The sequence below is a fragment of the Podarcis raffonei genome, chromosome 10 (genome assembly GCF_027172205.1).
Source record: "Podarcis raffonei isolate rPodRaf1 chromosome 10, rPodRaf1.pri, whole genome shotgun sequence".
NCBI classification, from domain to species: domain Eukaryota; kingdom Metazoa; phylum Chordata; class Lepidosauria; order Squamata; family Lacertidae; genus Podarcis; species Podarcis raffonei.
The window spans coordinates 41884161-41907678 of record NC_070611.1 but is presented as its reverse complement, the minus strand read 5'-3'; the positions used below and the strand labels follow the sequence as shown (position 1 = coordinate 41907678).

Sequence of the window (23518 nt, the reverse complement as noted above, 5' to 3'; positions counted from 1 at the left end):
AGTCATGCCCACCCTGTGGAATGCCCTCCTGTGGAATGCCCTCCTGTCAGATGTCAATGAAATAAACAACTGCCATGGTGATATTATTGAGTAGATTGTAACATCCATAGCCCTAAATAATGGATATTTTTATAGCTCAATAGTAGTTCACTTCAGCCCTATCACACATTACTCACCTGTATGGCATATGTGTATAGATTAAGGAGCAACACCTGAGGAGGAGCTCTACATGATTAAGGCTCCCAAATAATCAGATGTATTAACTGCACAGGAGTTTGGATGTTGGGCTTTTTGCTTGCACAGCTGTACACAATATATGGTCACTAAAGGGGGGGAAACGTGATGTTGGATTGCAGCTTTACCCCATACTCTACACACTTATGCCCTAGACATGATCAAGATAGAGTGTAACAGAGTGACACATAACACACAAATTCAAGGTGCCAATATATGGGAATCCCATTGGTGGGGGGAGGGAAGGGAGGAGTATCCCACTAAGAAGTGGAGTTAAATGGACCTACCCTACCGAAATCATAAATGGACTGGAATTTGATCCATTTTCAGCACAATTCTGGGCTTCCTCCCAGGTGACTGGAGATAGGATAGCATTCTTTATGTTCTAAAATAAATGAACATTGGCAAAGCTCAACAGAAGCCCAGTCACAACAAAATGATGCTCTTGCCAAGCTGGGTAGATGTAACAGCCCTTCATGTTTCTGACTAAGATGAGAGGCAAGAAATAATTGCAGCAAATATTCCTTCCCATACTTTAGTCTCTCTGCCAAGGCCTCTTGTTAACTAACATTTTTATTTTATTTTGCACTGTATTGGAAGTTGTGCTGCTAGGCTTCTCCCACTACAACAGAGCCCACAGATGGTGAAAGGAAAGGGGGCAAGACTGAACTAGCCATACATTAAAATGAGGAGAGATTTTCAAACTGCAGGGCTGATTCACATCACACAGCTACAATAGTGCTGCTCCCAGCTGTGGCTCTCTTCTGTGTCATTTAAGTGTTTTGAAATACCTGTCTGTGACATTCACACCTCATATTTTAAAAAATCATAGGAAGCTGCCTTATGCTGAGTCAGACCATCTCATTCAGTGTTGTCAACATGGCTTGCCAGTGGTTTCAAAGAGGGGCAGAGGTGTACCTAGGCTCCCTCGCATCCTGTATCTGGCTCTCCCTCCCATGCCTTGCGCCCTTGGCAAGGAGGTGAATTGGTGCCTCCCCATGTCCAGAAAAAAATGACATAATTTAATAATCACAAATGACTCTTAAACTTGCTGTGTAACAGCACAAGCCTATAAGTGTCTACTCAAAAGGAAAAATCCCACTAAGTTCAATGGGGCTTATTCCCAGGGAAGTGGGTACACAGGACTACAGACTAAATCCAGAATATACATGTTTGTATACAATTTCCCCAAATATAACACATTTTTACAAAGCAATTGCCACTAGTATAATGCATCTGTAGTTGTATTTTCACTAATATATGCATTTCTGTGCACACTTTACCCAAATATATGTATTTTTGTACACTTTACTTGCTGGCAGAACTGCATTGCAAAATTCGGAGAAATGCATATTTCAATGGATGGCTCTTTTTTAGTTAACATATTGTTTGGAAAACTACAAATTGGGTAGGTCACCTTTAAATGTTAACTGAACCAAACATTCCCACTACCCCTGTAAGTTATGATACTGGAAGATAAATGCTTATCTACCTAGAATGCAAGGAAAATACAAATTCACAAGGACTAAAGCTATCTACAAACTTAGGTTCAATTCACTCTTATAAGGCAGGAGCACCATCTAAAGCCCTACAATAATATTCTGTGTTCCAGCCTAATGTGTTTCAAAGGCTTTGTGCAAATCTTTAGCACTTTCATCCTTCTAGTAGCTTCTAGTAGTTTGGTGGCTATCCCTTCCAGATCCTCTCTTGATGAAACATGTTGGGTATCTCTCATAGAGAGTATCTCTTTTCTTAGCATGGCAAATGGAGATATTGGAAATGAAAGCAAATCTAATGGGGGCAATCACTACCTTCCCCTCAAAAAGACCAGTGAGCATGCTCAGTGGCTCCAGAATGCCATGGTACTTGGAACAGAAAAGCAGATCACAAGAAGGCTGCTTGAATCAGTTCAGCATTCCATTCTCACAGGGGTTAACCACATGCCCATGGAAGTCCAAAAGCACATGAGTGCAATAGCACTCTCCTGCTTGTGATCCTTAACAATTGGTATTCAGAGGCATACAATAAGTGTGGCATGGGGGTGGGGGACTCGAATGCCCTACTTGAAGTGAATGGCTGGAATTCTGAACAGAAACACTCTTATAAGGGTGGAGATTACAATGAAACATATTATTGCATCTCTTCTGTAGGTTTCAAGTATCGCTTTCTTCTGCCTTGATCAGACCACACCAGGATTACTGTGCTCAGTTCTGGGAACCACAATGTAAGAAGGATATTGACAAGCTAGAACGTGTACAGAGAAGGGTGACCAAGATGATCAAGGGTGTGGAAACCAAGCCTTATGAGGAACAGTGGAAGAAGCTGGGTATGTTTAGCCTGGAAAAGAGGAGACTGAGAGGAGAAATGATAGCCATCTTCAAATATCTAAAGGGCTGCCACATGGAAGATGGAACAAGCTTGTTTTCTCCTGCTCCGGAGGGTAGGATCCAAACCAATGGATTCAAGTTACAAGAAATGAGATTATGACTAAACATCAGGAAGATCTTTTGGGTGGTAACAGCTGTTTGACAGTGGAATGGACTCCCTTGGGAGATTATGGACTCTCCTTCATTGGAGGTTTTTAAGCAGAGGTTGGGTGTGCCTTACTTGAGATTCCTGTGTGGCAGGGGGTTGGACTTGATGACCCTCAAGGTCCCTTCCAACTCTACAGTTCTTGATTCTACGATATCTCACATGTGAATATTTGTGTGCATGTATAATTTTGAACATCATTCAGCCACAAAAATGTTTTCATATAAATCTGAATGGTGGTATTAGATGTATGTATTTAAAAAAAAAACATTTCTAAAAAATGTAGGTTCAAGGAATGTTGCATTAAGCAAGCTAAGAAAAATAAGAAACAATGATTAACATAGCATTACTTCTATGTGAACAACACATTTCTGTCCCTTTGGCTCTCTGTATGTTTTATAAACACATGCCACAACAAGATTATATTTCAGAAGCAGAAAACAGTATGGCACCACAGATTTTAAAAGCAAACAACAAGCAAATAAGACTTGGTTCATAAGCATAAGGGAACATAAGGAAGCCAAAGTGTAGGAATAAAGTATTTCCCTTTTGTCATAGATTAGTGGAGAATGAGTCAGTGGTGAAAATGATGCACTCAGTCTCCAATAGAAGGGTGACAGCTGAAACACTTAAACAGCATCTCCTGCTGGTTAATCAATACCTCTGTATTTGGCAGCAGTTAACTAAGACAATGTAATTCTATCACTTTATCTTTTTAAGTAGACACATGGAACATTGGCCATTATGCTCAAGTCACTGAAATTTGCATACACCATAAAGAGAAGTGACAATGAAAACATGAAGGCACTGTTGGTTTGAATTTTGCCATCGCTCATCCCATATAATTATGGAGGATTCCCATTTGGGTACTCTCACTTCTAGACATTAACTGGTACATTGTACATTTGTGATAAGTAAATTTTAGTGGGTTGCTGTTACACACACAGACACAACTGTGTGTGTGAGAGAGACAGAGAGTGAGAGAGAGTGCACTCCAGTAATCTGGATCTCCACATGTTGACTGTTATTAAACCAGAAACTAAGAGTGCAATCCTATTATTCATTTATAGGTGTAATCCCCACTGAACTCAATGGGACTCACTTCAGAGTAGACATGTATAGAATTACACTGTATGTGATCAAAGTGCCAATACAGTGGTACCTCTGGTTGCGAACTTAATTCATTCCGGAGGTCCATTCTTAGCCTGAAACCGTTCTTAACCTGAGGTACCACTTTAGCTAATGGGGCCTCCCGCTGCCACCGCTGCACGATTTCTGTTCTCATCCTGAGATAATGTTCTTAACCTGAGGTACTACTTCTGGGTTAGTGGAGTCTGTAACCCAAAGTGTTTGTAACCCGAGGTACTGAAGGACCCTTCCATACCACTGTACATTCCTAAGCTGTCATTATTTTAAGGTAAATATGTTTACATAGTAAATATTGAAAGATATTGTAATTCAGATCCCATTAAAGTCAGTAGCAAAACTTTTCCTGATTTTCAAGAAGTTATGCTGTACTTATTATCATTTTGACCATTATTAAAATCCAATAGAGAAGCCATTGGTACTATCCTGTCAAATACTGCTATCGATCCAGCACCCCCACCCAAAGAAAAGGTCTCAAAAGAGCCACCTTCTACAGTCCATTTAACAAACCAGCTAATTAAGTTTCCCACCTTCTCTACACCAGCAACTTTCACTGAACTTCTTGAAAATTAAACCGTATGAAAATACTTCAAATTTATAGAATCGTAGAATTGTACAGTTGGAAGGTACCCCGAGTAATCTAGTCCAACCCTCTGCAATGCAGGGATCCAGCTCACAGCCATCCCTGGGTGGGCTCGAACCACTAACCTTCTTAAATGATAAAAATGTGGAACAGATTTAAGTGGCATATCAAGGTTAGCAAGTGCTTTAAATAAACCCTTCTATAACATTAGACCTACTATACCGGTAATTATGACATTCATAGCTGAACTTATTTTGGTCTCCAAAGTAGTGCCTAGTGATCAATTCTAACAACAGCCAATTACCGGTAGCTGTTAACTTTCACTTCTGCCGCCTTTATGTGTTATGGGTTCTTTTAAAGAGAATAAAAGATTTCCTCTAAAGGGCTGCTTTTGTACAATTACCAACAAATTCAAGCTTTTCTTTGTTTATAATGCCAACCATCCCATCAGGCACAACACAGCAACTGGCTGTCCTTACAGTAGTGGCACTCTTAACTACCAACTCATTATTAAGCAAAAGACTGTGAAGTATTGCTGTGCTTTTTAGCTATGCTAAAAACACCAGATCATTTTCTCTCTTAGCTTGAGATCACTGTTACATTATCCTGGCATACAGAACCCAAACAAGAAGTCAAACCAGTAATTTCCATCCAGCAGAAAAGAAATATTACTGTTCCTTTCCCTAAAAAAAACCAACACTTTGTACAAAAAAAAATCCTTTTAATCACAGTAGTTCCTTGTGAAAGAGATTCTCTAATACATGAAAATGCAAGGGCCATTAAGTATCATACAGGCAGAACATTTCTAATAGTAACAAAATCTGATAGTATTTGAGTTCAGGGAACTTGCATAAGACTAAAACAGTGAGCTTCTTTCAGAAGAGCAAAAGTACTTCTAACTGCAAATCTTTGTACAGCCACTGATAATGGAGTAGCACACAAACAGTATCAGATAAAGCAGCAGGGACCCTTTTTTTGGCCTCGTGGAACAAATACACTCAGAACTAATCTATTATATATTCAGGTAGAGAGATGGAATGGTAGTCATTCATTGTCAATCTACATGCCGTCTCATCACCTGATAGCAGAAATGAAATACTAATGCAAGGCAAAGTGAATGCCAATTTCCTTCTTTTTGATCCAAGTTTCAATGGTTCTCTAAAATAATAGATAGCTGTTTGCCGAGACTGGCTTGTTCCATACCATTAACTCAGAACAAAACATATTTCGAGTGGGACAGCAGTGTTTACTTCTACAAAATGATTAATTGCATGCCGCCATTTATCATATGGATACAAAGACATTTAGTCACAATTTTGGACATAAATCAAGGTACATGCTCTTAAATGTAAAAAAGAGAGAAAGTGCCTTGGTTCTTAAAGCGGCATAGATTGAGGTCAGATTAGCCATAGCAACCAAGATCAGTCCTTGGGCACCCATGAAGACTTAGCAATCACTAAATGAGCTGAGATCTCTCTTTATCTTCTGTGGTGTGAAAGCCAAAATTAAAAAGATTATATCACCCTGTTCGCATCACAATAGGTTTCACAATGAAAAAGTCACTTCTTTCCTTTGAGTCACATCAAACAGATAACATTCATCCCAAGCTAAAATGAACAACTTTCAAAGTAAATTGAATCTCCTTAGCACCGCTTTCCCCTGCTGAACCATATTTACATAACAATATATCACAGGAAGCTCAGAATGAATCTTGCAAATGGGCAACTGAATAAAATGCATCCCTCACATTGATTACTGTACACTCAAGCTTCAAATTGCCTTCCTTTTTCTTTCATTAAAAATCTTCAGTAGTTTACAATAAATAGAACGTGCTATAAAGCTCACAGTGTCAAAGTTAGTCTTTGTTCCTGTATGGGAGTCACACGGTAAATTTATATTTATAAAGGGATGGCATGTTGTAGCAAATCCTAGGCTTTTGAGATAAGGAAATGATGGCATCTGGTTTACAGTCAATTAAAAAAAAAGCACCAATGCAGATTCACCTCCCCTCGTGTTCTTTTAGCAGTCTAACTTTATGCCTCAAATTGTTTCTCCAGCATTTTCACTCTAGCATTCCCAAAAAGAAACTCTGTTTACTATACTTTCCCTGTAACAATTATGGGTTATCCGGGAATACACATTCAGTAAGTTGTTTGTAGCATTCCCACAGCGCATCAAGAGAAAATACCATAAATGCATTTATTTACACAGATATATATACATAAGCTTTGCTTCATTTTGTTAATGATCAACTTGATTATTATTTTCTTTAAGCCACTGACTCTTTTAAAGTACAGACTGCACATGCCTCTGTTTTCCTTGAAATTGTTGAGAAAGCAATGCATTAAAGTTTAAAGGTTACACCTGCATTAAAAATATATTCCCAGAATAATGTCTTCTTCCTGCTGCAGTGGTTCATGTAGATTATACTATTTGAACTCCGCAGGGAAGCTCGTTAATTTTTAAAACTCTCTGAACTTGGTACAGTTAAGAGTGTGAAAATAATTAAAAATTGGGTTTGATGGAGCACAGTTTTAATATTGTATATGTATGGCAGGTGCAAAGTGGCATTTTACCCCATTGAACCGTAATGAATAAATACTGCTCTACGTGACACAATCCCCCTGTAAAAGAAAGCATCACAATGCATTTTTTAAAAGTGAGTGCTAGAAACATTTCTAATTAGATTAGTCACCATCTCGGGAGTGGGGGTGAGATGGAGTTGTGTTTTTATACTAGCAATGCAGAAACTGAATGGGGAAAAACCTATAGTATGGCATCTTCATCCTTAAACAGTTTCATTTAAGCAGTTTCATTTCAAGCTAACGGATTCTAATGTGTCTGAAACCTTGAGAAAACAAATCATTCTTTCTTACCTAAACTTGCAAGTGGACTGAGGCTTCTCCATTGTTGTCACCTTCCGTGCCCCCTCTTCCCACCACGGAGACTGGTGCTGCTGTGTTCAGTGCACTGTGCCTTGGTTATAGCTGTGACACTAAGCTGCCTGCTTAGACCAGCAAAGGAGGGTGTGTGTGTGTATGTGCGTAAGGGAGAGAGAGAGAGAGAGAGAGAGAGCGCATATGTTTGCGTGCGTGCGTGTGTGTGCCTCTGTGAAGAAAGTGAAAAGACAGCCTGCTGACTTCTAGACTGGGAACCTCAATCTCAGGCCAAGTCAGTGCTGAATAGAAATGATCAAAGCTCTGCCCCTCATCTTAAGGCAGTTGAGATTGCATCCCTCTGCTTCCCCGCCAAAAAAAGTGGGACTGTCTTTAGGGCTTCTCATGAAGAAACATCTTAACCAAAGCAGACCTTTTCCATATTGCTGCTGACTGCCCAGCAGAATACAGGTACCTATTGTTCCTGAGACAGATATGCAGCCAGCCACTCAGACTCTGACAGATCTCAACAAACCAGTGAGCCTGCCTTTATTTTAACTCTTTATTTACTCACGCATCCCTTTCATAAATTAACCACCCACAGTTCTCTTTATAACCCACAGAAGAGTAGGGGGAATAAAATCAATGGTCAATTGCTAGGCTTCCGTGACAAAACCAGAGAATGAAAAACACATCTACTTGATTTATAAAACATACACACTCAATAAAATGGGGGGGGGGGAGAGAGAGAGATTAAATGTAGGTAGGCAAAATGAATAACTGATAATACTCTTTGGGCATATTTAGAATTCAACATGAACTAGATCTGCTTTACTCTTCCATGAATAATCTTTTTGTTGTTACAAGAGTTTAACACATATACTGTTCGTTTAGAAAAAAAACTAAATTATTTGTTCTATATATGGCCTGATATATATCTTAGCATACAAAATGTTTTCTAATTCCAATTTACTACCTGGTTCTATCCCAAATGATATTATCATTGAATGGGATACGTGATTCAGTAACAAATACCTACATTTCCACTTTCAGTGAGCTGTATCTGTCTGCACAATAAATTTACATCTTTGTCTAGAAAATATTTATATTTTGTGAGATCTGGACAGTGGAGTTTTTTTCTGTACCTGATTCCAAAGGCAGATATGTGCCCTTGCAAGTTTGCTTCCAAAATATGCCTCCTTCCAAATAAATTTTAAGAATTCATTTACATGGACAAAATAAGAAAAGCTCAAAATTAAGCATTGGATTTAAAACCACCCAAAGAGACAACATTGCACATTTTTATTCTACAGAGATAATTTCAGGTCAGATCTGATGAGCTTTTTAGTGTTCTACACTGAGTTTCCTTTTAAAGCAAGTTAGAATGCTATTTGAAAACAGATTCTAATGAATGAGGCCATCTTCAGATTTTGTATTTATCTTGGCCTAACCCTGAATGATGCAAGGGTTCTTCTTTTTCCTGGAGGATTACTTTCCTTTGGATCATGAATTGGTTTTCAGAAGTATACCAAAAGAGCAACTTTGGATACCATGTGAATTATTGACACCTCTCTCTCTCTCTCTCTCTCTCTCTCTCTCTCTCTCTCTCTCTCTGTAAATGTGAACACCCATACATACATGTGAACATACTGAAATCTACATTCTCTGTGCTTGACAGGAGAAACCAGAGTTCCGATTATTTATTTATTTTCACTGAAACAATGGTAAGAAGAAAATAGGTTTATTATTAGATGAAACGTATCGCAGTGGAAATATTTTTCATTATACAAAAGAGAGTGGTGAGTAAACATAATTGTTTCCTGGGTCAGCGACCTTATGCACTGAGATATGCTGTGAAATGTCTTCACGGTTAAAATTTCAGACGAAATATTTCAGCAAAAGTGTGATTTTATTTTGTAATATAATATAATGAAACAAAAATACTTTTGAAAAAAGATTTGTCCTCTTAAGAAGTATGGCATTTTAAAGAACTACCTTTATTATAGAGACCTAATAAAGAAAATGAGCCAAATTAAATTTGTAAGGGAAATACTACTAAATTTTACTCAGAGTAGACCCATTGAAATTACAAAGCCAAACTTTGTCGTGCTATTTAATTTCAGTAGGTCTACTCTGAGTAAAAAGTAGTTGAATACCACCCCAGATTATAACTTTCTCATAAACATGATGCAATTCTACCGTCTCACTTTTCAATGTAGTAAAGGCTAAACCATTTATGGTGGAATGATTGATCTGCTGTAAACATTCAAAACCATATATAGTGGCAAATGTTAATTACATTTGTGTCCTGCTCTTCCTCTAAGGAGATGTGAGCAGCAAGGTTTGGCATCTCAACAAGCTTGTGGGGCTGAGACAATGATTTCTCAGATCCAAGCCGAGCTCTAACGTCACTGGATTTCAGTAGTGATGTCTGCTTTGAAAATAATTTCTAGGAGCTTCAGACTATCTCCTTATGTAGAGGTGGCACTGTTCAATTAAACAGTTATCAAGGACAAGTAGCACTGAGATAGAATCTCAAATGGAAACACAACTTTAGAGCTGCCTGATGGCTCAAGTTTTATCTAGTCCAACCACTATGCAATGACAAAATTTCTTAGGGCGCCCTGAGAGTTGCCCATCCCAGCTACTATTATAATATGCAGAGAATGATAATTCTCTGCTTTCTTGGCTAGATGGGCTTTGACTTTTACTTGCTATCCAGACACTTCTTGTTCCATAGCTAGAAAGCTAGAACCCATTAATCTTCTACTGTTTAATGTCCAGTAGTTCTTTACATCTAAAAGTAAACCCCCAAGGAGCACATTCAAAACACATTCTGTGCTATATCTATGTAACCATATATATTCTATATATATTCTATCAAAAGTACAGGAGATTCACGAGAAAAGCAAATGCTAACATCAGACAAGTCTGCTAACCCTGTTATCAATCATCCTGTACCTATCTAGACAAGGCTCTACTAATATTTATGCTATGAAACCATGATGCCCCAAATATCTCCTTAACATGAGATTTCTGCAGATATTCTACCAGAATGATTTATATTTCCTATGAATAGATCAGACTATGCGTATCCTAACATTATTTGTGCATGCACACAAAAAGAGGAATTTTCGTTCCCAAGCTATTCTAGAGTATGTTCGCTTAGAAATACATGGACAGGACTAAATGCGTGGGTCTTTCTCAACTAATCAGCAGGCTTGTTCTGAACAAAACAGAAAAAGACCCCTGGGAGGTGTGTATGTGAAGATTACCTTCGTTTTTAACAGATCTGCAAAGAGAATGGCCTGAAGGCACATAATACCATGATACTGTTGAAGACTACCTAGGAACTGTACTACAGTAGTACCTCGGCTTAAGTACTTAATTCGTTCTGGAGGTCCGTACTTAACCCGAAACTGTTCTTAACCTGAAGCACCTGAAGCTAATGGGGCCTCCTGCTGCCGCCGCGCCGCCGGAGCACGATTTCTGTTCTCATCCTGAAGCACTATTTCTGGGTTAGCGGAGTATGTAACCTGAAGTGTATGTAACTTGAAGCATATGCAACCCGAGGTACCACTGTACTTTGAGGTCTTTGCAGGTGACAAGGTGTAAAGTGTAGCACAGGGCCACCCCTACCATTTGGCAAAATAAGGCAGCTGCCTTAGATGACAGTTACGGAGAAGCATAGGCAACAGCACCCTGAGTACCCTTCTTAAGCTGCCTGGCTATTCCCTTCTGTTGAAGAACAGACCTGTGCTGTCCTAATGCCTCAATAAGATATTATCCCATCACCAGTCTTGAAGTATGATTCAGCTGCCACTCCAGTCAACTTCTAGAGCAGGGTATCTTGTCTGCCTCAGGCAGCAAAATGCATTGTGGTGGCCCTAACATGGCATGCAAACAAATTCGATTTGCTTTCCAAACAATCTAGTCACTTTCCCACAATGCAAGTCCCCAATGAACACTTATAACCAATATCCTTTCCCCAGGAAAAGTAGAGTAGGGAGGTTGACAACAGTGCTTAGTGTATTATTAGTATATTCAGGAAATATTATTATTATATATTAAATTTATATATCAGCCCTCATCCAAAGGCCACAGGGTGGTTTACAAAAGAAAAACGCAAAATACATTTTTGCATAAAAGTTTGGCAAGAAATAGTTTTAACTATTTTAGAGGTTGCTATGTTGGTTGTTATTGATAATTTCACTGTTTTATGGTCTTTTGTTATATTTATGGCATGTCGTTTTTATTTATTAAAAACCACCTTGTAGGAAAACAACGCTAAAAGGTAGCCTAGAAATCTTTTAAATAATCAAATAAAAACAGAACAAAATCAAAAGCTTAAAAAGGGTCAATTGGGAATTTAGTACAATTCCATGTGCAAGTCAGAATACTCCGTTGCAAAGATGGTCCAGGTTTTCTTATCTTTCAATAAAAACGAATCTACTGCTCCTTCTGGCACCTGGTGGCAGCCCAGTCTTAAGAGATGGTACACTAGACAAATATGTGTGTGTGCTGATCTATGCGCACCACTGCACCATTACCACAACACACAACATTACTCAGGAACAGCAGGGACATTTGTCCATTGCGGTGAAGGTGCCAGAACTGAGTTCTAGTGAGTTCTGGCTGGAAAAAAGCCATTATTTTAAGTTACACATTTTAAAAGTGGTGGTGCAGGGCAGGTAAGAGAAATTGAGGCTGATCCAGACTTCACTTTCCACAGACAGAAAGACCTCTTCTGCCAATGGAAGACTTTTGATCCAGAAGGCAGATCCCATTGGTAGGAGGAGAGAGGTGCCTTTTGGCATTCTCCTTTCACCTGCACACTGCAGTGCCATCTCCCACACTATTCCAAAGTGTCCCCCCAAAATCCAGCGGGAGGTGGTACTGGGAACTAAAGGGGGAATGAGCAGATGTCACCCTCCCTACACCAGCAAGTAAATCCCCTGAGTAGAACTCTGCTTAGGGGATGCTGCTGCAGATGGGAGTGAATTCTGGATCCAACCTACTGAATTGCTGAACTTTCATTGTGAATTTGGAATGATATGTTGCAGAGTAAGGCTGCAGTCTTATACAGTTATCAAAGAGTTTGCCCTATTAAATTCAACAACGACCAGCTGCATGGATCTTCATTCCAACAAATACTTATCATAATTAACAATGAAGTTCACATGATGTGATGACAACTCAACCAAAATAGAGGTCCCATGCTACTCGTGAACCAAGGAACAAGCACAAGTAGTATTTCTCTTAGATATTCTTCAGGGTTTATTTTGATTGTTTTCTGCAAATTTCAGCCAGGAGCATAACCTGCTTGAAAAGGTTTGGATATTTCCCAGAAGAAATATAAAAATAGGAAAAAAATACCTACTTTTATTGCATAATATACTCGTACACAAAAATGTTACCTGAGGATACAGTTACAGTATTCCCTTAGCTAACTCATAATGCTATGTGCTTTCCTACAAAGGCGCTTACTTATATCTAGGGTCCATTTGCCCTCAAGGAAAGTTTTAATGAATTAGCAGCAGCCTAGATCTAGAAAAATATTACATATCAAACACAGAGAGAAAATGCATAGAATTACATCAGATTCATTCAAGTTTTTGCTAAAGGAAGTCTCAGAACATGTTTTCCAATATTAACCTTAATTAACCTTTTATCTAACTGTGTAAATCTGTATTATTTAAAATGGCGAACTCCCCTCTATAGGTTTAAGATCACTAATGTGGCATCTCCTAGAGCATATAACTTACAGAATGAATGGTATCTATTAACAAAATAATAAGATTAATAACAAAATTAAAAGTGCAAGGAGAGAACAAATGTATGGTGTTTGGATAGGCATAAACTCTTAAAGATTAAAACTTTTAAAGGCTAAAATAAATATTTTAGTCTTTGATTGCAATCCTGAAAACATTTAATGCAACTTTAATCCCATTGGATTGTAGACCCATTAAAATCAATGTACCTTAATTAGCCATGACCAACCAAAGTCCATTGATTTCTGTAGGTCTACTCTGAGTATGACTTAGTTGGATATTGCCCATTGACTCCAGCGGGGTTCAAACAGCATGGCTTTACATTCAATTGCAGCCTTTATTGTCTAGGTATTAGCAAAATTAGTGGCAGATTCCACATGAAGAAATAAAAAAAAATCATTAATCAGGGTTAAACTTTAATAACAACAATAGCATGTAAACACTGGACTGAAAAAAATAAAAGTTGAAACCCAACCACTTTCTCTGTTGAAGTCTATTGATGGCAATGATTCAAACCCAGCAGAAGTTAATTCCCCTAAACTCCCTTCTGATGATCTATAACAAAATAGATGCGTTCCCCCAAACAAGTGCAACAACTGGCCTTTTAAATATCATTGCTATAGAAATATTGTTTAGGATCCTGCATTATTTCCTAGGTACTACTAAAAAGGTTGGAAAGAATTGAACAGCAAGATGATAGGCAGCTGCTATATTCTAATTCAGAGAACCACTATCAAAAGTGCTTGTCATATTGAAACTCCTAGAGCATTATCTTTTTGGTAGATAGTATCTTCAGAAAGTCTCATTGCAGTAGGAATCATCACTATGTTGGTGGTAACATTTCCCTTGCTCTTAAAAATCACAACTTCTTCCAGTATTCTCAGTTGTGGTGTATTTTACACTTGTTTCTCAGCTCTTTTCAGGTATTCGCTTTGTTCTAAACACAAATGTACAATTCAGAAGCTGTTAGGTATCTATACTGAATATTGTGACCCAAGGGGGTGTGTTGGCATGGGATATGTGCAACAGCTTCCTGGTTTTCAGTTCTGTTATCCTACCAACACTAGCCAGGACCGAATATTCAGAATAAAAACAGTACAACAAATGAGCATTCGCGTAAATCAATCAACTTCTCATTTCATACTGCATACAATATAGTTGGGCAGAAGAGATTATTCATTAACATTATGTTGCATGCAATTTAGATTCTCCCCCTCCCCCCCCCCCCAGCTATCAAGTTGTATGAGTATTTATTCTGACCTACCTTATAAGCTTTGTTCTGATGAAGTTACTGGTCTGGAAAGGCCATGTGTAGAATATCTTGAAGAAAATAAATACAAACATTCAAAAACTGCCCCTTTAGTGTCATCCAGCCCTATATAGTTAGTCTTATCATCAACATCTGATAAATGTCTGAATACATTATCTGTCAATGTAGCAAGGTAATTCAAACTGTTTTTCCAAGGTAGTGCTATACAGAAAATTTTAAAAAAGCAGTTTCATTTCACTCCACAAATTTATCCACAGATCATTGATTTTTATGATATGCCTAAAAAGCAACACTGAAATTGGTTTCAAATCATTTCATTTATTTATCACTGAAATATTTATTTCTGCATTTTCAAAAGTTTGCACTGTCAGGATTTTGGCTGGAGTTTTTGTTCCAGTTAAAACTCATAAGTCTACTACAATCTCTAAATGCTTTCACAAGAAAAACTACCATCTGAACCTTGCATGTCACTGCAATTATAATTTAAAACCCTTATCATTCCAGATATCCAACCTTAGCATTAAAATTTATTTATCTGAGTCACATGCTAAAAGTTAAGCTATAGGAACATGGTGCTTTGAAAATGGAAGTAGTTTTACTTGGGGTTGACACAACCCATTTACAGTTGCACCACCACAATCTCTGAATGGCCCCTGTATGTCTCGTGCCACAAATGAATAAACTGGACCAAATCAACAAATTATAACTCAGAAAACCAATCAAAATTCACACCTGTCTTTTAAAAGACCAGGATATCTAGGGAGAAGCAATAATTCCTATTAGATGCAAGACACAAAATAAAAATCATGTTTAAATGCAGTAAACAGTATTCATAATTGTTGGCTTACCATCGTTTTCTTTCTCTGCAAGCTTTGAGATGAATTATGAAGAACTGGGACTTCAGGAGAGCTGCGACTGTCTTGTTGCTTCTGTGAGAGCTTCGGCAGCAAGTACAGAGAAAGCCTAAAAGCTTTCCTTGTCCTTTGCAGGACCAGAGATGCTGCCTGCAACCCTTGTTTAGCTCGTCCAGTGAATCCAGTGGCAGTTGCCTGTTGTCCAAGCAGGTCCATGGGAGCTATTACAACTGCAGTCTCTCCTTCCTTCCTTCCTTCCTTCCTTCCTTCCTTCCTTCCTTCTTTATTAATTTTTTTTTGTCCTTGCCAGCCTGAGTTCTGAAGGTTTCTTTTCTTTTGCATTTATTTGCTTTTGGATTGGAGGGAGAGGGTCACAGATTTTCAATCTGAGATCAAAGGCAGACACGTAAGGGGGTGAAACATTGCTTTCGCAGTTGTATTCAGCTCCCCGAGTGACTGCCTTTCTGGAAACCTCATGGTGTTGCTCACTGCATAAGCTCTGAGCTTTCTCTGTGATTACAAGAAAAAAAAAGGTATGATGAAAAATTTAAGCAAATGAGATTTCCCCTACAGCACTGCCATCTCTCTCTCTCTCTCTCTCTCTCTCTCTCTCTCTCTCTCTCTCTCTCTCTCTCTCTCTCCTCTGCTGTCGAATAGTAGCTATCTTAGCAAACGAAAGCACTTAATAAAGCCATGGTCAGACTGCTTACACTTGGCATTTGCTGCAATAACAAATCAGAAATGATAGCATCATACAGATTTATGATTTTTTTTTGCCCCCGCAGTCACAAACATCAGACGTTTACTTTATAAAGAAACCTTTTAGATTCTCCCTGCCGTTTCCATAGTGATCTCATTTCCCCCCTTTATCACAGATTGGCTGAAGTACTGCTACCCTTTGTACATTAAAAGGCTTGTGCTCCCAACTGTCGATGGGATAGGACTGGTGCTACTTCCAAAGATGGAACAATATACTTTATTTAAGCCACACACAAAAAGCTTTCTATAATATTTGCATCCCCTCCAGAGAATGGTAAGGCAGAATGTGATTTTGTCAAAGTGTACACAGTTAAGTTACAACCGTTACATTCAAACATTATCTATGATACAGTTATTTAAGTGGTCAAAATACATAAAACCATCTCTTTTTCAAAAGCTTTAACATTGCATTCATTGGTCACTTTTATTATTTTAAGCTCATCCACAGACAATGTTTATATTGGTGTTATTATCATATATTTATTTTCTTTGCTGTTTGTTTTTTAAAATGATAATCTGTTTAAAAAAGAGAGTTGTGGCATTATTCAGGGACTTGTCTGCTTTGTCCTGGAATGCAATACTTTCTAAAAAAAACTCCTTGAACAAGGTGTTATTATAAAACTCCTAATATGTAGCATATATTATACACGCTTTCCCCCTAAGTTTTCATCCCCAAATAAGATACAGTAATCTTATTTGGCTCTACCCAGTGTATTGGAATGTATTTAACCTTCCTTCACAAATTTTCTTCCATAGTGTGAATTCCAAGAGCAGTTTACAGCTGTCCTGGGGGACTTCCTGTTGTAGACTAAGTTAGCTTATTAGAAAGTGATAATACTCCTAGTACTGACATGCTATAAAAACAATAAAATTCCCAATTTATTGTGAGACTGTGCAAAGCGCATAGACAATTTATGGGGGGGGCAGAATCTATGGGGAGCGATCTACAATTGTTTTCCAAACAATTGCATTCTGTATAATTTTCAGTAAAAGACAGGAAGGCAATGTGTATTTGAAATGAACAGGTAGGCAATTCAAGACAATTAAATTAAATGCCAGTTTGGACATAAAGGCCTCATCCACACAAAAATTAGTCATACAACTGAAGCCAATGGGACAAGTTGTTACTAACCAAGGCCCATTTATATTCGTTGAAGTGGTGAAATTAACTTTTGCTGTATCAGGACCTTTATGTTCAAAGCTATCCCATATTTATTTTACTTGCCAAAGTATTCCACTAGCTTCTGTCAGATAAGATTGCTGAAAAAGAGACAGTTGGATCCAGAGGAACTCCCTTCATCTGCTCTGTATCCAATCCACTTTTGATACAAGTAGACACCTCTCATCTGAAACTTATTTATCTCCCCCTTACCTTAGAAAAACTACTAAAACCATAATAAAAACAAATCCAATTAGAAAAGGATACTAAACTATGGAAGAAGAAAGCCCACTATCAGCCAGAACCAGCATCAGCTCCAAGGCTTTTATTTAAAATGGTGGATGAAGCACTACCTTCAGAAGCTAAACATTCCTTGGTGAATTCATTTTGAGGTATATATACAAGACAGACAGAGAGACAGCTAGATACACACACACACACACACACACACACACACACACACAGGCACAGCTGATCAGTTGTGTGAACTTTTGGACTGTGGGTACACTATGCAAGTTTGTCCATGCATTCACAAGCTGACTTACTCTTTCAGCCCCACTCCTCTTCATTTTCAGGTTGACCCTGAAATATGTAAGACTGTGGTGCAAAAGATCAGGCAGGGGCCTTAACTTACCCCTTCCATGCTTTGAAGAGTGTACAAATAAATTTGTAAGAACCTTAACTCTCCTATTAAATGAAAGAAATTTGTAGCCTGGAATTATTCCCCTAGCTGACACCAGTCACAAATGGTCACTATGAATTATAGGACTATCCCTATATAATCAGTTGGGCTATATCTCCCATGACAACAATAAGCTTGGCTTATAAAAAGTTGATGCAGGTCTCTTCAAAATGTCTGGCTCATCTCCGCAAACATATCATGTGTAAACAAACAACTCCTGTTTAAAAGAGCCCTAAAAAATAGAGCATTTATAATGAATATCCTGAAACTATGGGCTTCAATAATATCAAAGTCGACATTAACTCTTATTTTAAGGCTTTCAAAATTCCAATTAGTTTTCTACGATTTAATTACAATTTAATCCATTTTCACGCACTTACCTTACATTCCTGATTCTAGCTGGAAACAAACTGAAGTCCTGAAATACAGCATTTTCTAATACCTCATAATAATTTCTAACCCCCGATTTGCCTAAAACATATTTTGGTTCATTTAAAAAGGTTTTTGAAAAGTATCCAACTTGAGTTCAATGGGCATTATGACTACAGAAAAATGCAGTACAGTCCTATGCATGAACATCTCAGAAGTAAGACTCGTTTATTTCAATGGGGCTTTCTTCCAGGTAAGTGAGTCTAGGATCGCGCCCTAAAAATTTGATGAATTGGGAGACAAAAAGAGGTAAATACTCAGTTCCAGTGTATTCCACTATATTACCTACATAATTTACTAACTTTAATGCCTACCTGGAACATTAAAAAAACCCTTTCATATCAACTGACACACAGAACAATTAATACATGTACAATGACGTCTTATCCCAAATCAGATTACTCTGTCTATGGTCTGGTCTGACTAGCAGTACAACTCCTGGTCTCAAGTAGTGTTTTTCCTCAGCTCAGCAGCTATTTGGAGCTTCCAGGGATTTAAATTTGAAGCTTCTGCATGCGGGACGTGTTGTCTATCCCAGACATTAATTAAAACCTAGCATTTGTGTAATTTTTTTCCTGCCAGAATACAAAGCTATGGAATAGGTAAAGTTCACACACCTCTCATCCACCCTGATTTTAACCAAATGTCCTTGTTTCCCATAGATACACAACCTGCAAGCTAAGCCCACATTATTTTACTGCTGCTTCTGGAATCAGTTTTCGTAATAAAGTGTTCTGAAAATAGTTAGGCTCCTCAATAGTTAACTAGCTCCCTGAATTTAAGGAGGACTTCCATTTCATTCAACCTTTGTTTGTTTGTAAGATGACTTACCTGCCCTTCACCAAAAGGTCCCAGAGCTAGTTAAAACAATAACACGTAGAATTATAAAAACAGATACAATCATAAATCAGCTCCAAATGGAATGGCACAGAATAGTATACATTCAACAAAGGAGAAGTTATGGGGTAGTTATGGGGCCCTGGGGAGTGGTGCTACCGGAAAGGCCCTTGCTCACCCTTTTAGGTGTCTTAGGGAAAGGAGATAGGCAGTACCACATTTTCCATTGTCGGGGGTTGTACGCTATTGCCTGCAGGCTGCTCATTTCCCCACTTATACCTCTGCAGGTGGTTTGTGTTTAAATAAAGTGGCCCATAGATCAACCAACACTGTGAGTCTGACTCTTTCTTCCCAACTTCAGGTTGCAAGTTTGTCCATGAACTAAGAATGAAAAAGGCTGAAAATGTTTTAGCCAGTCATAGGCAGTCTTCTGTTTAGCTCTCTCAAGTTTAATGCCTTTAGGCAACCCACATTCGGCAGGCCTACCCAATATAAGCAGGGAGGCCACCAGGCAGCTCCATTACCTAGCAAATTTCTTTCTAGAAGGTACATTCACCTTTTCAGCAATGAAGGCTAAATGAAGTTGACTGCAGGGCTCAGATTTCCCAGAAGTTGAGCATGGATACTTTGGAACTAGTGATAATACATTTATAGCATTTATATCAACACACACACACAAACACATATCCATATATAATTTATATCAAATTTACATAAGGGTTTGCTTCCAAATTTAACTCACGTAAGCCTAGAAAAAATATGTATGCACACACTACCAGATTATCACTAAAACAGATCATTCTCCTTCCAAACACATTGTCATTCCATGCTCCCAAAATACCAAACTGTAACAAAATACAATGTTTTATTTGTCAGACATGTTAATTAATAACTGATACCAAGTGCTGAACTAGAGTTCAGTGTTTCCAGTGCCATCTGTATGTTTGGCTTCTGAACAGTATACATAATTATTTGGGAAAATTAGGGAACTGTAGAAGCTAAAGCCAGAATATCATTGCAGAAGTATGCCAAGTCTGTATTTGTGGAATACATTCCAATTCCTGACGCTTCAGAAATCACACAAATGAAATGACAAGCACTGCTGATGCTCAAATTAAGTGTCAAAGGTCAATGAAAAGGGCAAAACATGAACTCCTTCCTTCAATAGGAAAGTACCCAAGTAACTTTGTAAGCACAAACTCATAAAATGAACTGAGGAATCTACTAATTTAAAGCTGTATACCTAACAAGCATGACAAACATGAAACTATGGATTGTTGCCAACTAAATCTACTCAGAGCAGACTTATTAATGGGTCCATTAATTGAACCTTTTTCAATTTCAATGGGTTTACTGTGAGTAAGAATAGCAGAGGATGTAACCTTATGAAAAAAGATACCTGTATTTAATTAACCTAGGCTGTTTGCAATTAATTTTCGGTGGTGGAAACTTGTTCCTCCAAACAAAGGTCACAGTCCAGGCACAATACACAGTACCGCAAGACTCATTCTGAATGACCAGAAGGTTGCTTTTTTATATAAAAAAAAATTAAAAACAACAACTCTTTTTCTTTTCAACAGCAGCTCTTCATCCACATTCCAAATGGCTTTTGAAATCCCCCTGAGTTTCAAATGTAGCTTGCCGCGCCGCATGGATGACTGCTGTTTGACAAAAGAAGTTAGGCTCAAAAGCTCTGCTGGGCATGCTGAGTTAGCTATGTGGGGGCCATGAACTGTAGACCATGGTTTTATTTACCTGTTTATGAATGCTAGCTTCCAGCGCTACACACATACCCCATACATTTAAAGCATGTTATCCCATCCAAAGGATCATGGGAACTGTAGTTTACCCCTCATAGAGGTACAATTCCTAGCACCCTTAACAAACAACAATTGCCAGAATTTGTGGGGGGGGGGGCAGGGGAGAGAAAAATGTATGATGTGAATGTAGCCATTATTTATGTGACTTGGAGACCTCTGCGCTACTTATCACTTCATGACATAATGCAAAATTATGGTTTCTGAGGGACAAACAACATGCACATCCATTTATTTGGCTATAAAGTGAAGGTGGGAATTCATTTACTAGACCAAGCGGGGAGCAGGGGAAAATCTACCCTTCACCCATTCTGGACTCCACTGCTTCACAGCTTTTTTCCTCGGTCAAGTCACTTCTGATATTGGAGCCATGTTGAGATATAGCCAAATATGCACATGTCCTGTTCTTGATTCTGAGCTGGCCATCGCATGCAGGTCATGTGTAAAATGTTAATTCTGCTTTAGACCAGCATCAGAACTGCCTTTTGCCCTGCATCTTCCAGGTTAAGAACCAAAGTCCATAGAAATATTTAAGGAATATTACATTTCACTCTGGGTTAAGCTTCAGTGACTTCTCAGACAGAACTAGGTGGTTGTTTATTGTTGCTGCTGGAAAGAATTGAGTATATTTTTATTAGGAGAAGTTAATGTAGTGAACCTCAGATTTACTTGCTTCTCTAAATCTCACATGGCTATAAGATTCGTGATCATGTGACATTAATAAAACAAATTCAGAAGATAGACAACATTAGTACAGCATTAGTGCCACCAGAACCTTTACCAAATAGGTGATATCATTGAATGCTTTAGAATTACCCACAGAGTGGAACCACTGCATTTCCGGTCATATTTACCACATCCAAACTTAAGTCCGTAACTATTTTAAGTGTGTATATGTGAATGGGCTAACATCTCACTGAGTGATGCCATGTGAGACAGGTCCTATTCTGGAAGAACTGAAAATACCTCATTTTGGACAAGTGCTCTTCAGCTTTTTCTCAAGGATGACTATAACTGGGTGAGGACAATGTTTTTATTATATTTTATTGTTCAAACCAAAACAGGACTCTGGGCACTACCACAATGTGAAAGATAAGCATCAATAACAACTGTCAGTCTTTCAGGGAATAAGAGAATAGTGCCAGGAGAATTTGGGAACTTGCTCATTTCTGCTATGGACGCCATTTGTTGCCTATTTGATGAAAAGCTATGGAAGCAGTTTATAGCTGACATTGCCTGAAGATTTCAGATCTTTTCCATTAAAGTTTCTGTCAGTAGAAGACAGAATTAACCACTCTATTTCTCACAAAAATCAAGTCATCCTTGGACAACAAAGGCTGTATTATTTTTACAAAAGAATAAAGGCTGAAAAGTAATAACAGCATATTTGATACAGACAGAAACTTTCCCCTTTCAGCACAACAATATAATATTTAAAATCTTTTTATCATGATTTTCTTGTGATGGGACCTGAATTCTGTTCATATCTTCAGGCTGAAAACGTTATTATTTCATTTTAAATATTACAAGGTTCATATAGCAAAGAATGTCGTCCTGAAAGTACAAAAACTATAAGGTTTTTTAAAGTTTTTCTCTCACTTCTCCATTTGGTCAGCTGGTTTTTGAGACATGAAACCATATTTTCTGATAGAAAATGAATATATGCCAGCCAAATAATCCTCTAGAAATTATATTTAGTCTACAAATAATTTTTATATATTAAAAAAAATCATACGGAAATGCCTTACCATGATGAGCCATCATATCAAAACTTGGTCCAGTTAAGAACTGGGGTTTGAGTAGTCTTAGAGTGTAAGCTTCTTCCTGGAACTCACCACTGTGTTTTTAGATTTCAAATCTTAATTCCTTGCTTGAATAAACAATGAATCTCTTCTATATGACCAAGCAATCAAAACAAATGACAATGAAGCTAAGAGGAAAGGCACTAAATTCTTCAGTTGTGTAACCCCAATAAAAAAACTTCCAGAGGAGTATAACTCTATTGCAGCATAAATGACAAAAATCCCTTGAAGACTAATAAATGTTTTAAGAATGATTTTATTTATTTAAGCATTTCTGTCCTGTCCTTCTAGTTTCTATGCACCACTTAGGGTGGCTTGCAACAGTTTTAAATCCCTACACAATAAGAATATATTAAAATGCAAAACACAATTTAAAAATATACAACAATAAAATACACAACAGTACTTATTGTGACATAGGCTTTCAAGGATTAGAACCTACTTCTTTGGCTGCATGGTGAATTAAAGTATATGTGCAAGAATATCTCTGTGGCTGCAATAACTGATCACACAACCATCTTAGTATTTAGTATTATTATTTTTCCTATTTATTTCTATAACCAACTGTGCACGTTGAACTTCACAAAAATCTGGTATAGCAGGCCCTACTCTAAGGCTTTCCTGTCTAAAATACAACAGAGGAATGCAGTCCATAGAGGTTGAGTAACAGTGCAGAGAATATGTGCTGAGCCTTAGCTGCAATAAGGTACAAGGCAGATGTTGTGCACTCCAGATGTTGTTGACTACAATTTTCATCATCCCTGACA

General features: G+C 38.0%; 1 long non-coding RNA gene across 5 annotated transcripts in view; it reads right to left on the bottom strand.

Moving 5' to 3' along the window:
* Window positions 1-16585, bottom strand: part of LOC128421912 (uncharacterized) — a 105314-nt gene extending 88729 nt beyond the window's left edge. The window contains exons 1-2 of one of the 5 annotated variants that reach the window (XR_008332397.1): window positions 15261-16585; window positions 14407-14462 (exon numbers count right to left, since the gene is read on the bottom strand). This is a non-coding gene — a long non-coding RNA (uncharacterized LOC128421912). Of the gene's footprint in view, window positions 1-7371; window positions 7838-14406; window positions 14463-15260 lie in introns of those variants that run through there. The other 4 variants (XR_008332393.1, XR_008332394.1, XR_008332396.1 and 1 more) reach the window with 4 other exon arrangements.
* Window positions 16586-23518: the final 6933 nt, after the last annotated feature.